This window comes from Epinephelus lanceolatus, chromosome 6, assembly GCF_041903045.1.
Source record: "Epinephelus lanceolatus isolate andai-2023 chromosome 6, ASM4190304v1, whole genome shotgun sequence".
Lineage (NCBI taxonomy): Eukaryota > Metazoa > Chordata > Actinopteri > Perciformes > Serranidae > Epinephelus > Epinephelus lanceolatus.
Genome location: NC_135739.1, coordinates 33,355,682 through 33,369,247, shown reverse-complemented (window position 1 = coordinate 33,369,247; position 13,566 = coordinate 33,355,682).

Genomic DNA, 13,566 nt, shown 5'->3' with positions numbered 1-13,566 from the left:
AACTAACGGATAAAAGAGTCTAAAAAATATTAACCCCTTTAAAGTTCCTAAGGTAAGATGATGATGTTTAATAATGGAGCAAAGCCTGCAATTTCAGGTAGACACCTCAAGTGTGCTGCTACAATATGCTCTCTACTCACTGCAGGTTATCTGGAACATAACTTTAGAGAATATGATTGGTTTTATTCTTTTTTTTTTTTCTTCACCAGTCGAATCATTAAGAAAACAGAACTGGACTGCATTCCAGATTTTCAACCATGTGCAGAATCTTTACAAATGGATGTACGATTTTGAAAACATTTCACTCAATCAAAGTCGTAGGACGAAGTAGGACGTTTATTTTTAATTACAGACAAAGCCTGCAAGTCTGGGTAGACACCTCAAGTTAGCTGCTACAGTATGCTCACACTTGACAATCTCTAGGCTTCATAGCACTACTTAGAACATACCTTTAGAGAATAAGGTTTGTTATTTTCCTTTTCTGCTGTTTCTTTTTTCTTTTTATAACCTATTTTCTTATTAAGAAAACAGACAACAGTTTTTATTATTGTCAATATATTTCAATTAAACTGAACCAAGTTCTAGATTTCCAACTAAGAATCTTTACCTAGTCCTTAATGGTCTGGCCACATCCTACATCGCAGACATTCTAAACCCCTATTCTACGCCCAGGTCCCTCAGGTCAGCTGACCTGGGGTTCCTGGCTGTCTCACGCTCTAGACTAAAGCTCAGTAGTGATCGTGCTTTTGCTGTGTCTGCCCCCAAACTTTGAAACAGCATCCTCCTCCCAATCAGATCTGCCCTCACCATTGACTCATTTAAGTCCAGGCTCAAAACCTACTTTTATTCATTAGCGTTTGAGTCCCCCTGATGTGGTCTTCCCTGATGTGTGCCTGTGTGTGTGTCTCTAAATGTGTGAGCTGTGACACTTATGTTGTCTCTTATGTATGCACTGTTAGCATTTTATTCCTTTTGTACAGCACTTTGGTCAGTGTGTGTTGTTTTTAAATGTGCTTCATAAATAAATTTGAGTTGAGATAAGGGTGGGTGGGCATGGGGGGCAATGGCCCCCTCCTACCCCATTACCTCTGGTGCCCTTGCCAGCACCACACTCACTATTCAAATTAGGCCTTCATTATGATCTCACCTACACACCCGTAAAGTTTCATGACTACATCTTGTGCAGTTGTGACTAGGGGTGACCCCGAATAGTCGATAATTCAGTGATTCGATTCGAAGAAGTCTGATTCGACTGCCAGTCTTGCCGTCAAATCGTCGCAAAATGTGGTTATGGAACAAGACCGCACCATTCTGACTATATGGGGGTGCTCACTGCTGCTGAACATCTTGATTTGACATAGAATGTATTTGTTTTCTATAGTAATTCATGATATATAGCCTATTTTGATACAAACATCAGCCTAATTTCTGTTAATAAAAAATTGAAAATGAGCGTGCGTTTAATCAGTAGGCATAATCATTACTACGCATGAATAAATCACCCAGTTGCTCGATCCAAATAAGCTGAGGTGAGTGAGTGCACTGCAGGACCATCAGAGCAGCATCGAGGCCTACGGTGATTTAAAGTTAAAGTTTAAGTCCCAATGATTGTCACACACCTGAGCGTGTGAAATTTGTTCTCCGCATTTGACCCATCCCCTGAGGGAGCGGTGAGCAGCAGCAGTGAGCAGCAGCAGTGAGCAGCAGCGGTGCCGCGCTCGGGAATCATATGGTGATGATTTACAGTGGCGAAGCGCATAAACAAACACTTTGAAGGAGGTGTGTGCTCTCAAATCAAACTTCTTTGAAGGATTATATGTTTACCTGAAGTGTCTTGAAACGAATTTCACCGCTGATTGTTTTCTTGATAGACTGATTATTTATTTGGATACTTTTTGTCAGAAGTGCCAAACAATTGAGAGCGGTGACGCACGGTCCGTGTGGATGAACTTGTATGAACCTGAGTTGATTAATGAAGTAACTTGAAGTCAGAAAGAAGGAAAACTGTTTCTAAACCTTTTGATGATGTTTTTGGATGTTTATCTGTGAATGAAATGGCAAGTTCTGACGAGTCAGAAACGACTCCTGTTAAAGACATGGATGAGGCTGCAGCGCATCTGCGCTCAGAGCATCATACCTTGATGAAGTGAAAGGAATAAAGGTAAAGATAAAATGATAACCCTTTTACTTTATTATTATTATTATTATTATTATTATCTTATTATGGCAACTGAAGAATTAAATTTGTTTATTTGGGTGTTTTAGCTCTTTTCTCTGGAGCGGAAACTGACGCAATTGAGCTCATTAATCAATGAGGGGGAAAACAACATGATTCGACGATTAGTCGGCTAAAGGAAAAATCTGTCAAATCAGATTCGACTATGAAAATTCTTAGTCGGGGACACCCCTAGTTGTGACGCTATCATGTTGACATCTGTCCACAAACAGACAGACACACAGACTGTATAGAGACCTGACAGCTATTCACTATATTTCATTGAATTTTACATTATATAATGATTAAAATACAATGAACAAAAATGATACATTGGATTGTTACAACATATTAAATGCTCCTTTCAGATAACAGTGATAGTAAGTGTCTGGCTCCTCTAACGTTATATACATGTATACATACATAAAATATTGGAGCCTATACGTTACAATCCCATTTTTTTTAAATGAATTACCAGTTGCACTCTTCTTTACGAGTATGGTATTGAAATGACGATAACATAAAAATCAGATATCATTTCAAAATAAAAAAGCAAGCCTTTTAATCATCAGCATTTCTCATTACCTTCCAAAACAACCCTTATGAGCATTTTCTGATCCCTCACCTCTTTGATTAAAGTTTGGGATTTATCAGGGTTACGGTCAAAGAAACCAATGCTGACATTGGAAGGAGATGGGATACGAACAACAGCCTCTGATCTCAGACTCACTTGCTTCTACAGCACTAATCACAGCGTCATGCTACATCTGCCTCCCCTACTGAGAGATAACAACCATCATTCACAGAGAGATCCTCGTCAGGAAGAGGGAAACATACTGTGGGTTGTTTTAGGTGCTTGAACGAATGAACATTTCTGCTGTTTTTCTGGTGAGAACAGTCTGGATCATACAACAAAGCAGGTGCCAAGGTGGCAGCTTCCAGCTGTCTTCTGTGCCTTCTGTGTCTCTCAATGTGTTCCTTATGAGATTATCACATTAACATGTGAACACCGTGCTTTCGTGCCTTAAAAGCTGGGGAAACTTTGAATTTGAAAATTCAAATAAGCAAATATTTAATCACAAGCACAACCTCATTCTGAGAGTATGCACAGTAACTCTCTGTGGAAGGACAGGCTCTCCAACAGCATAATGTATGTTGTATCTGCATTCAGTCCGTATACGTCTTCATTTTTCCATCGGTCAAGAGGATATCCAGCAGAGGTCTCAGAAGAATTAATTATAACCCCGGTAACAAAACAATCTAATGAAAACCTGTCAGTCTGTCTGCTCATCTTTCTGATTCGCTGCCTGTCTCTCCTCCTCATTAGAACAACACAAGATTCATGCTAAATCCATATTTCAGTCATGTTCATGTTGAGAGGGATTTACTGTATCGTTGACCACAGTCAAGGGCTTGAGCTCAGGGGAAAGCCAGACACAGAGAGAGAGTTCACAGAATTATCATGCTGTATTGGTGATGCTGTAATGTTTGATGATATTCTACATTGGGAAAACAAACACAGTCTGCCATCCCGCCGCCACCCTCTGCAGCCTTGAGCAACCACTTCATAACACTTTCTCATTGACATTCATTGGAAAGGTTCGAGGTGGCAAACTTTTGCTCGATGGTTTCACAGCAACAAGCCTCTGAATTCAACATCGGTATTACAGAACGACTCAAACACTGTTATTTTGTCTCTGTGATATTCTGCAGAGTCTTCAGTGTGCTGTTTGGAGGAACCAGACATAAAGTTATAAGAATATTGAAGTGTCAAAACAGTGTCTGGTACATCTCCATTTACTCTAAACTGTGGTGCATGTGTTGACTGGTGATCTTCCATCCAGCCTGCAACACTGCTCCTCTAAAACTTCCTCTGATGAAATTAAACTTCGATGCCATAAAGTACCCCAAGGCATCTTAATCGCTCAAGGTGCCTGCATCTCTGTGCTTTTTCTTGGCTCCTGGCTAAAAATATGATGAAATAGACAGTGAATGCAATTACAAGGAAGGAAAAAGGCTGGTGCTGGAAAATGCAACATGAATTATGTGGAGTAGAAGAAGTGCAGACTATGTGAGAGGCCACAGGTTTGACTGCCAGGCAAGTTTTGCAATTTTCTATCAGGATAGATTCCCAGGAACTTTACCACAATTTATGAATATTTTACTTTTCGTTTTCCTCTGTACTGTCAGTCATGGCTCTGTTGCATGAAGTTCCCTTTGGAGGTCTACCATTGGTCATGCTCCCTAGTTCCGAGTAGGCCAAGTGCATTTTACAGGACCACTTAAAAATCACATGCTAAATTCATGTTCTAATGTGAACCGGATTTGAGCCTGTATTTACTGGAGTTATTTTAACAGCCCTTCCACAATACAGAGGAGCCCTTTGATTCAGTGTTGAACATATCAATAATTGTTTGATGAATAATAACTTTATGTAGGTTACCCTCACCTTAGAATCTGCCCACTCCATCGAGTAGACTGATTCATCTGGTATCGGGACATTGCAGTTTCTCGGTTGTAATGATAAAACAATCCAATGAGCGCCAAGGTGGGACTAACAGTAAGCAAATTGGAGTCAAAGGCAGGGCTAACTGTAACTGATGAAGAGCAAAAACAACAATGGTGAGCACTGTAGACGAAATAGACACTGCTATCAAGGCTGTCCTACATGGATATGTCTTCTAAATATCACTGGTCATCATTGTTTTTGTTTTTTTCCACATTGCTCTGCTCCACCCTAAAACCTGAACATAACAATTATGTTACGCTGGCTACACATCAGCTTGGACTTAGAAAAGACTCCAGATTCAGGCGGAATGACTGACAATGGAAACAGAGTGTAACGAGTTGACAATTCTGTCTGACATAAGGCAGAGGTTACTCAGTAATATTGTGGTTCTCAATGTTATAATGAGTGTTCTTCACTGTCACTAGATATATCTTTTCATACATTTTCTGCTACAGATACATGCAAAAAATCTCATTGTACAGGCTGCTGTTTCATCACAGGGTTATCTAACAAGTGCATGTAACCCTTTCACCACCGACTCGTTAAGTATTCAATTACTTTATGTTTTGCTAAATAAAGTATTAAACCCCTTTAAACTCAAGTCTGTTATCATATGATGAAAGAGACATCTTCATGTAAATACACTGTCTAGGGTAAGCTATTAGTGTTGTCACGGTACCAAAATTGGGACCCATGGTACGATACCAGTGAAAATATCACGGTTCTGAGTAGTATCACGATGCCACAGCTAAAATAGGCAGATGTCAATTTCAAATATAAAAAGCTGAATCACTTTTCTATAATACATCAATGATATTTCAATGGAATAAATTACTTATTGACTTATTCATACTTCAAAAACAGCATCAATAAGTGATTAACAGAGGGGGGATCAAAATAAAATAAATACATAAAATAAAAATCAACCAGCCACCCTCCTCCCCTGACAAGTCCCTTCATAAGTAAAGAAGAGTCCCTAAAGTGCAGTGAGGTTTGTGGACCGTTACCTGCCACAAAGAGAGAAATGTGAACGGCTCGTTTCTCCTCTGACACGTCACATACCTGTGTGCCGTCACAGCTCGGTTGTCCAGGTACTACTGGGCAGTCATGACACCAACAAAGAGGAGACTATTGGACCTGGAGCCGGGCTTCTTGGTTGCCCATAAGCCGTTATCTTGCAGTGGCCATAGTGCTCCGCCGTATTCCTGTCTGTGACCCCTGTTCAACCCACAACCCTGCTGCTGGTTGAAATCTGTAATTGCATAGCGTGCTCCTGAATGATTTCTTTTGCTCGCACAAAACTATTTTTAGTTGCAAATGCAAGTAAAATGCTCGCACCATAGAGCTCTGTGGAAAACAAATCACTTACGCAATATCACACGAGAGGGAGTGATGTTATACTGTATATCGTCACGGCTGTGATTCGGTCATAGGCACTCGGCCTACGGCCTTGTACTAAAGACAATTACAGCCGGACACTCACCCTCTTGCGATTGGACTTCGAACTTATCCCACAGTAGTGGTGCCGTGAGGTACCGTAGTGCTACGGTACTCCAACATTATGGTATCATATGTACTGTGGTGTTTAAGTACCGCGGTCTACCGTTGGTACCAGTATACCCTGCAACCCTACAAGCTATGACTCTCACTTTCACAAATTATTGATTAGAGGCTGACGGGAATACTCATAGGTTTCTTTCTTAATAAAATGCAAATGAAATATATGAATTACCTTATTAATGTAAACATCATGAAATGACACAAACACAGTATATTGCCTTTTTGTAAGAGATATATTAACACATTTCAAACGCACAAAAACACAGAAACCCTTCACTGAAAATAATAAAAGAAAATACCCCAAGTAGTCTTTAGTCTGTTCAACCTTTTGGAGTGCACTCTTTGTTTGGATAGTTTTTTTTTTTCCAGCAAGCTTGCATTTCGTTTTGTCGGCACGCATTAAAGTTGGAGCTCATAAAGAAACAGGGCAACAGTAACTTACCTCTGTATGGCCAATGGGAATAACTCTTAACGAGGGGGGACTGTTGCTGCACAGCAGCGATGAGCAGTGCGGTCTTGCGGCAAACAGTCTGACTCACTCACTTAAGTGCGAGGTATCTGGCAACTGTTTTCAGTCCAACCTTAGGGAATAAAAGCGATAAACATAACATATATCCAGTCTCACATAGCTCTGAATCTCTGCGACACGCCAATGACCTCTCTGTTCGTCAGCAATGCGCTTCCTTCTTTTTCCTTTTTTTACGCAGGTGAACCGGAAATACCACTTTCTCTGGGGTCATTACTCCTCAAACGTAACCAAAATTACTTTTAGCCTTTTAAAACACTGAACAAACAACGAAATATCTTTTAAGGCACATAACTCTAACTTATTTATGCATTTTAACTTATTTAATTCTAATTCATCTCCATGTCATATGAACTTAACTATGACAACTGAATATTAATCAGGCATCCTATTAATAACTCGAAATAATTACACCTTTTTAAGGAGAGAAAGAAAGGAAAATATAACTGATATCTATCAGGTTATTACATACACAAACATATTTAGTTTACTTACAGTTTAAGCAAAGCAGAGTTAGTATATAGGGAGGGTACACCTTTTAACTGTTACACCGCTGGACAACATGCTGGGTTAGCTCGCTTTCAGTCACACATTTAAAAACAGATGTAGCAACCTCAAACATTTCAAGAATCAGCGATGTAACTTTTAGAAAGAAAGCCTGTGCTCCCAAGATAGACCTGATCCCTGTGTTGTCACGGCAACAACAATCATGTGGGTAGACAACTGGCAATTGATTTGAATTGCGCCATTTGTGAAATTTGTTTATTTCCATAACTGTAATGTGCAAAGATATGTAGTTAAACATGATGACCTGACCCATTTGAGGTGCTTATTTTATGTACTGTGCTGCTTTGCTAGCATTTGATAAACCAAATCCACCAGCACTGAAGCTAAGCAACATACTGCTGTGGACGAGTGCCACAGCAAAACCTTTTTTCGCCATGTAGCTATGCTATATTTGGAATATTTTCACCACATTACCTCATACACTATACCATTATCCATTATTATTATGACAGGACAGCAACTTGCATGTCCCCCAAGTAAAATTACTGCTTTAGTCAATGGAGTCTGGTGTCTTTGAGAGGCCTGTCTCCATTCTTTGTTGGCAAGGGCTCATGACTGCAAGGTAAGGTGATAGGAATATTATGAAAATAACCTACACTTAAAATGATATTGATCTTTCGTGGTGGGCCTTTATATGGGTAGCTAGAAACTTAAGCAACTGCAGGACCATTTTCTAAGTGCCATTTCATTTTATGTACATGACGTGGGGTCTATAGCCTGGTTCCAAAAAGTAAGCTGTTGGCAAATGATGGGTATACTCTTGCTAGCAGACACAACTACCCAAAGAAGCGCAGTTTGAAGTGTGAATCCGTTTGGAAGAGCAGTTCTTGAGAAAGATGCAAGCAGCAATTGCAGAGGCTGGTTCTGAACAGGCACTGCACTAGTCTACTGAAATACCAATTGCTGTATATCTTATACACTTGAATATACTTGTTTTAGGTGAGTAGACAGTGTACATGTGTCAGATTAAGACTTAAGGCTATTTTTCAGATGCTGTCCCTGTATTTGTATTTGTGAAAGAAGGTTCCTCTGCTTGTAGCTGTGCTTATTGTCTTCATGTTTTTCTAAAAAAACCCTATTTTTACCCTCTCACAATGAAACCGGTTTACATAGAACATGGTAAAGAAGGCTGCTGTCAGAGGCAAGACACCGGCATTGTGTTCAAAAGTAACGGCTGCAGGCGAGATCTGGGGGCTCTGACAGGAGCTGTGAGGAAAAGCTGACAGAGAGGAACAGAAAAGCTTGTATTTCCTCCCTCCTTGGTCCCAGCTGCTCCGTGCAACATTAGGACAAAGGAAACAAACAGAACCCTACAGAAGCAGGTCAATAAAGAGAGGACATTTAATTTTAGTCTCTTCCACACCAGTGAGCGTGGTCAGAGAAGTTATCTGAAGAATGGGAAGTAATTATAGGATGATAGTGAAGCTGTGGTAGACTGTTGAGTCTAAGACTGTTACAGGTGTGCTGTTTTTCTGCAAATGCAAATAATGTAAAGTCACTATGAATATGAGCTATATATGGATGCTCATGACACAGTAGTTGTGTTATGTTGAATTTTTGTCAGCATAAACCTTAAGGATAATGAAACATGAGTATGCAAATGTCTAATGTTTCACTGCTGACTTCTTTTTTGTTAAGCAAGAAAAATGTTAAGCAAGAAGTTTGTGCCAAATTCTAATAATTCCAGCTTTAGCTACGAAACAGACTGTAGTAATGCACTGTAGTAGTACTTCCTTCAAGCTCAAATTCTCATTGAGTATGTTGTGTCATTGCAACTGCTAATGAAGTTAGACCAGCTCTTTCTCCCACTGGACAAAAAAAAGGATTTATCAGTGTTAAGAATAAGGTGAATGACGACAGATGTGTCCCTGTAGAGAACATTTAATAACCATGCGTTTCTCCAGGGGAGGTTTTTAGTTTCAAGTTTTTGGACCTTCTCCTGTATGGTAGAATAATGAATCAGAACTCTTAACCAGTCCAAGGGTTTTTCTTTCCCCTTGTCCACGATCCTTTGTTTCCCTCCCTGAGCTCTGTGCTGCTGAGGAGACCAGGAGAGAGATTGGCCTTTTTTGAGGACTGAGAAAAATTGAGCTGTCTTGGAGGATGAGCTGACCTTTTATCCTGAGATCTCCTGTTTGGATCTTTTGCCGCTGAGCTCCCTTTAAAATATTTTGGTGACTCATTCAGCAACAATCGGGTGCTGTGCTGCTGAGTGGGTGTGTGTAATGGGGTTTGGTGAGGGGGCTCCCAGATGGAGTAGACCAACCTCTAATTACTCCTTAGGAGGGCTAAAACCAAACTGTGTGTGTGTGTGTGTTACATTAAATGAGAGCAGGGAGTCAGATGTTCTCTTTCTCACTGAAGACGATAAAGGTTTTCTGTCTTTCCAAAATGTCCCTCAGTAAAACCAGTGGACAGTGTTCTCTCTCGCACATAGATGAAGAAAGGGTGGAATGTAACTAAGTACATTTAAACAAACAAAACTAGTTTAACTGCCTCGTGGACGTATATATGTATGTATATATACACATATATATATATATAGCTAAACTCTGCTGGTTTTCTACCCGGAAGTATTTGTAAACAACAAGGCGGTTCCCTGGGGGCACCGCCGGAAGTGAAGGGGGTGAGCGATCCCCGAGGCCCCTGCACTTCCGTTAGTCGAAAAACTACAGGCAGTGCCTCCAGAGGTAAAGGAAGAAATTATTTTTTTTATTTTTTTGACCGATGGATTTCCAGATTGAGTCCAAGTGAAGGTTTGAGCCAAATTTGAAGAAATTCTCTCATGGCCCTCTTGAGATATTGGGTTCACTAGAATGAGACAAATGTGAGATCACAGTAACCTTTGACCACCAAAATTAGTTCACTGTTGAGGCCAAGGGCTCTAGTTTCGCAGCGGGGGTGCAGCGCACCTGTACTTTGCCAACTGGGTGTGGCCAGGCGGATTTTGTAAGTTTGGCACACCGTGCGCCTGGCGCAGCTACTCCTCTTTCCCACCTCCGTCCCTCCTACCTGTGCAAGTTGGAAAGAGGGAGGAGAGAAGGCGTGGAGTGGGTTTTACACACATCACACCAATCAAATGTGCCCCTCTCCTCGCTCTTAAATGCGCCGCGCGAAGTTGTAATGAGAGTTTACTCAATTCGCCATGGCAGAAGAGAGCAGTAGCGTCAGACGACCAAACTTCTCCCAGGAGGAAACTAATGTTTTGGTCCGGGAGGTCCAAGCTCGCAGCTTCCAAATTTTCGGAACTGCGAGCAGACCTCCACGGGCTGATGATGCAAAGGTAGCCTGGGAGGAGGTCACCACAATTGTAAATCAATGTTGCGTTTCTCTCGTGCGCGCGCTCTCTCTCTCTTTCTCTCTGGCAGTCTCACTCTGTTTCTTTTCTTTTGACTTTTCTAAGATGACAGATGCTGAATATATACTCCCTATCTGATGCTGTGGCTGTTTGTGGTTGGCTGAGAGGGATGTGAACTCATTAGTTTGCAGCTGTGTTAATCAAATCAGGTTGGGTTTCCATTACGCGTGCCAAACGTGCCAAACGGTGCCAGTCCCCTTTGATCTGACATCAGATGTGACGGGACAGTCGATATAGAGATACATTTATGTGCTGATTGCAGATAGTTGCATTGAATAGTGTTTTTTTTTTGGGGTATTTATTACATTGTTAATGTGCCTGATATTCTGGAAACCTGCCTGTGAGGTTTTGGTGACGTGTGCGCACTGTCCGCTGGTCAGCCAAACTTCAGCTTACACTGGCTGCGCTCCACCTGTGCTGACAGTAGACCTGGTTTCAGATGGCAAGCTTTTAGTGCACCTTCGGCGAAGCCTTTTGGCACGAAACTGTCACTGTGCCAAGCTGGATCTGTTGACACCTCCCCCTGCTGCGCCGCCATACCCATCTCTGTGGGCAGTGTTCGCCACCTTGCGCCACCTGCGCTGCGCCGGGAAACTAGAGCCCCATGAGTGCGTTTGAGACAAAGTCAAAGAAATTCCCTCAATGGGTTCTTAAAATATCACAGTTACCAGAATTAGAAGGATGAGGTCACAGTGACCTTGACTTTTGACCCTTGACCACTAAAATCTACTCAGTTCAGGAGTGTCAGACACTTATTTTCATGTATTCTGATGATTTTTTTCTGCCTTAGTTTGTAGATATATACAGTATAGTAATTTTCCTTGACAAAAATCTACCCTACTGAAATGCCCTTGAGCCAGACACTTACTTCCCTGGGATGCTGATGTGTCTCTGACCCTGACTTATCCTGCTTTAGGTAAAAAAAAAACAAATACTCAGGATACGAAGGACAATGTTTGGATGACGAAGCATTAAAGATCAAGGTTTTCTGAAGTTGATTTTTTTTTTTAATCTCAGTGGAACTAAGTTAAATTAAATTAAGGCCTGAACAGCTATGAAAAGCTATTAAAACAGCAAAAGAGTCAGACAAATCCAGGCTGAGAAGTCAAAGGATTTGTTGTCCAATTATGATAATATGTGAGCTCCTAATTGTTCACTGTCCGCGCGTTCAGGCAACTGTTTCTAAACTCGGCTGTTTTCACGCTTATCAGAGTCTCTGGGGGAAGGAAACTGATTAATCTGCCTGCCCACACTGAAAGTTTATCAGTTTTCTTCAAGGGTCATTTGTTATCTTGTATGATGGTGCTCTGAATCACAAGGGCATATTGAGGACAAGTGGACACACACCACAACTTTTTTTTTAAACCTATTTATTGTTTAGATCTCTTTCTACTCCATCTATATATTCATTCTTTCACATTTATTCATAGATGAAAAATGTATCACATTGAGCAAATGCTATAACAATCAACCCAATATCATGGATGATCTAGTGTAATGCATGTTTAATTTTAAGGAATTGTGTGTACATCAACATCACTCCTGGAGATTAAAAATGCAATTAAATTTTAGTTTCAATCTCGAACAGGTGCAATCAACCAATAATTCTTCTCCCTGAGGAGAGTAAGAGATTAAATGTGTGAATCTCATCGGTACCGAAGACCAATTTCGCTGTATGTAATTACAGGAAGTATCTATTGACATACAGTATAACAAACTGAGGTTTGAACAAAGATGAACCAGCTGATATGAGAATACCTCAATAAAAAATATGGAGGAAGAAACATAATTCTCATAAATTCATAAAGGCTTACTAAATGGAAGTATTCCCTAAGGTAAGTAGAAGATAAAAAGGGGGATGCTAGATGGTATTAATATTCTCTAGAAAAATCTGTATTCATATATGGATATAAATATGTATTAATACATTTATATGTATAGTTTCAGTGGGAATGGGAGTGATATTTATTTTTGCATGTGCAGATTTCTGAAGCAGGTCAATGCTTTCATTCATAATGAACACAAAGGTCATGGAAATGTCATGTTGTTTGCCTCGACAGGAATTCACCGTACAGTGTAATTCAAACTAAGTGAGACACACACACACACACACACGCACACACACCCCCACACACACACACACACACACACACACACACACACACATAAAGCATAAACACCTTATTGACACTGTTGCAGTAATGTTTCCCATCGTATTTTCAGGCCTATTCACAGTGTACATATCCTATAAAACAGCCCTCCTTAGGAATAATGTCCATATTAGATTATTCTGCACCTCGCGATTTACGATCAGTGCCAAAGCAGGAGGTAATGTGCCCTTTATGTGGCAGGGTGGTGGATTGGTATGCAGCACGTCTGAGTTTCATGTTGGAGTCCAGAGTTTGTGCCTTGACGCAGACCTGCAGTTGTTTCCCTTTATATGAACCCAAACCACTATCCTTTATTTTGGGGTTTTTGTTGCCTAACCCTAACCATACTGTAACCATGAAGGACTTTACACAACCAGGACATTTTCCTAATGTTAAGTGCACAGTAGTTCACAAGCAGATCCTGACAAGCAGATATTGCAGAAAGTGACAGTTTTCAAAAGGCAGAATCATCGTTCTTGTCTGGTGATTGGGGGGGGGGGGGGGGGCGGCGGGGTACTAAAACTTACATCCTAGCCATAGTGAATAACTATGAAATTATGGGAAGATCAGTTGACGTAACTTCTACTCAGTTGTTGAAGTTAAACTTTGGCTCTTAACTGCATCTAAGGGTCTTCTTCAGCAGATACAAGTTGCTGAGGAAAGAGCTGGTAAGTGGAAATT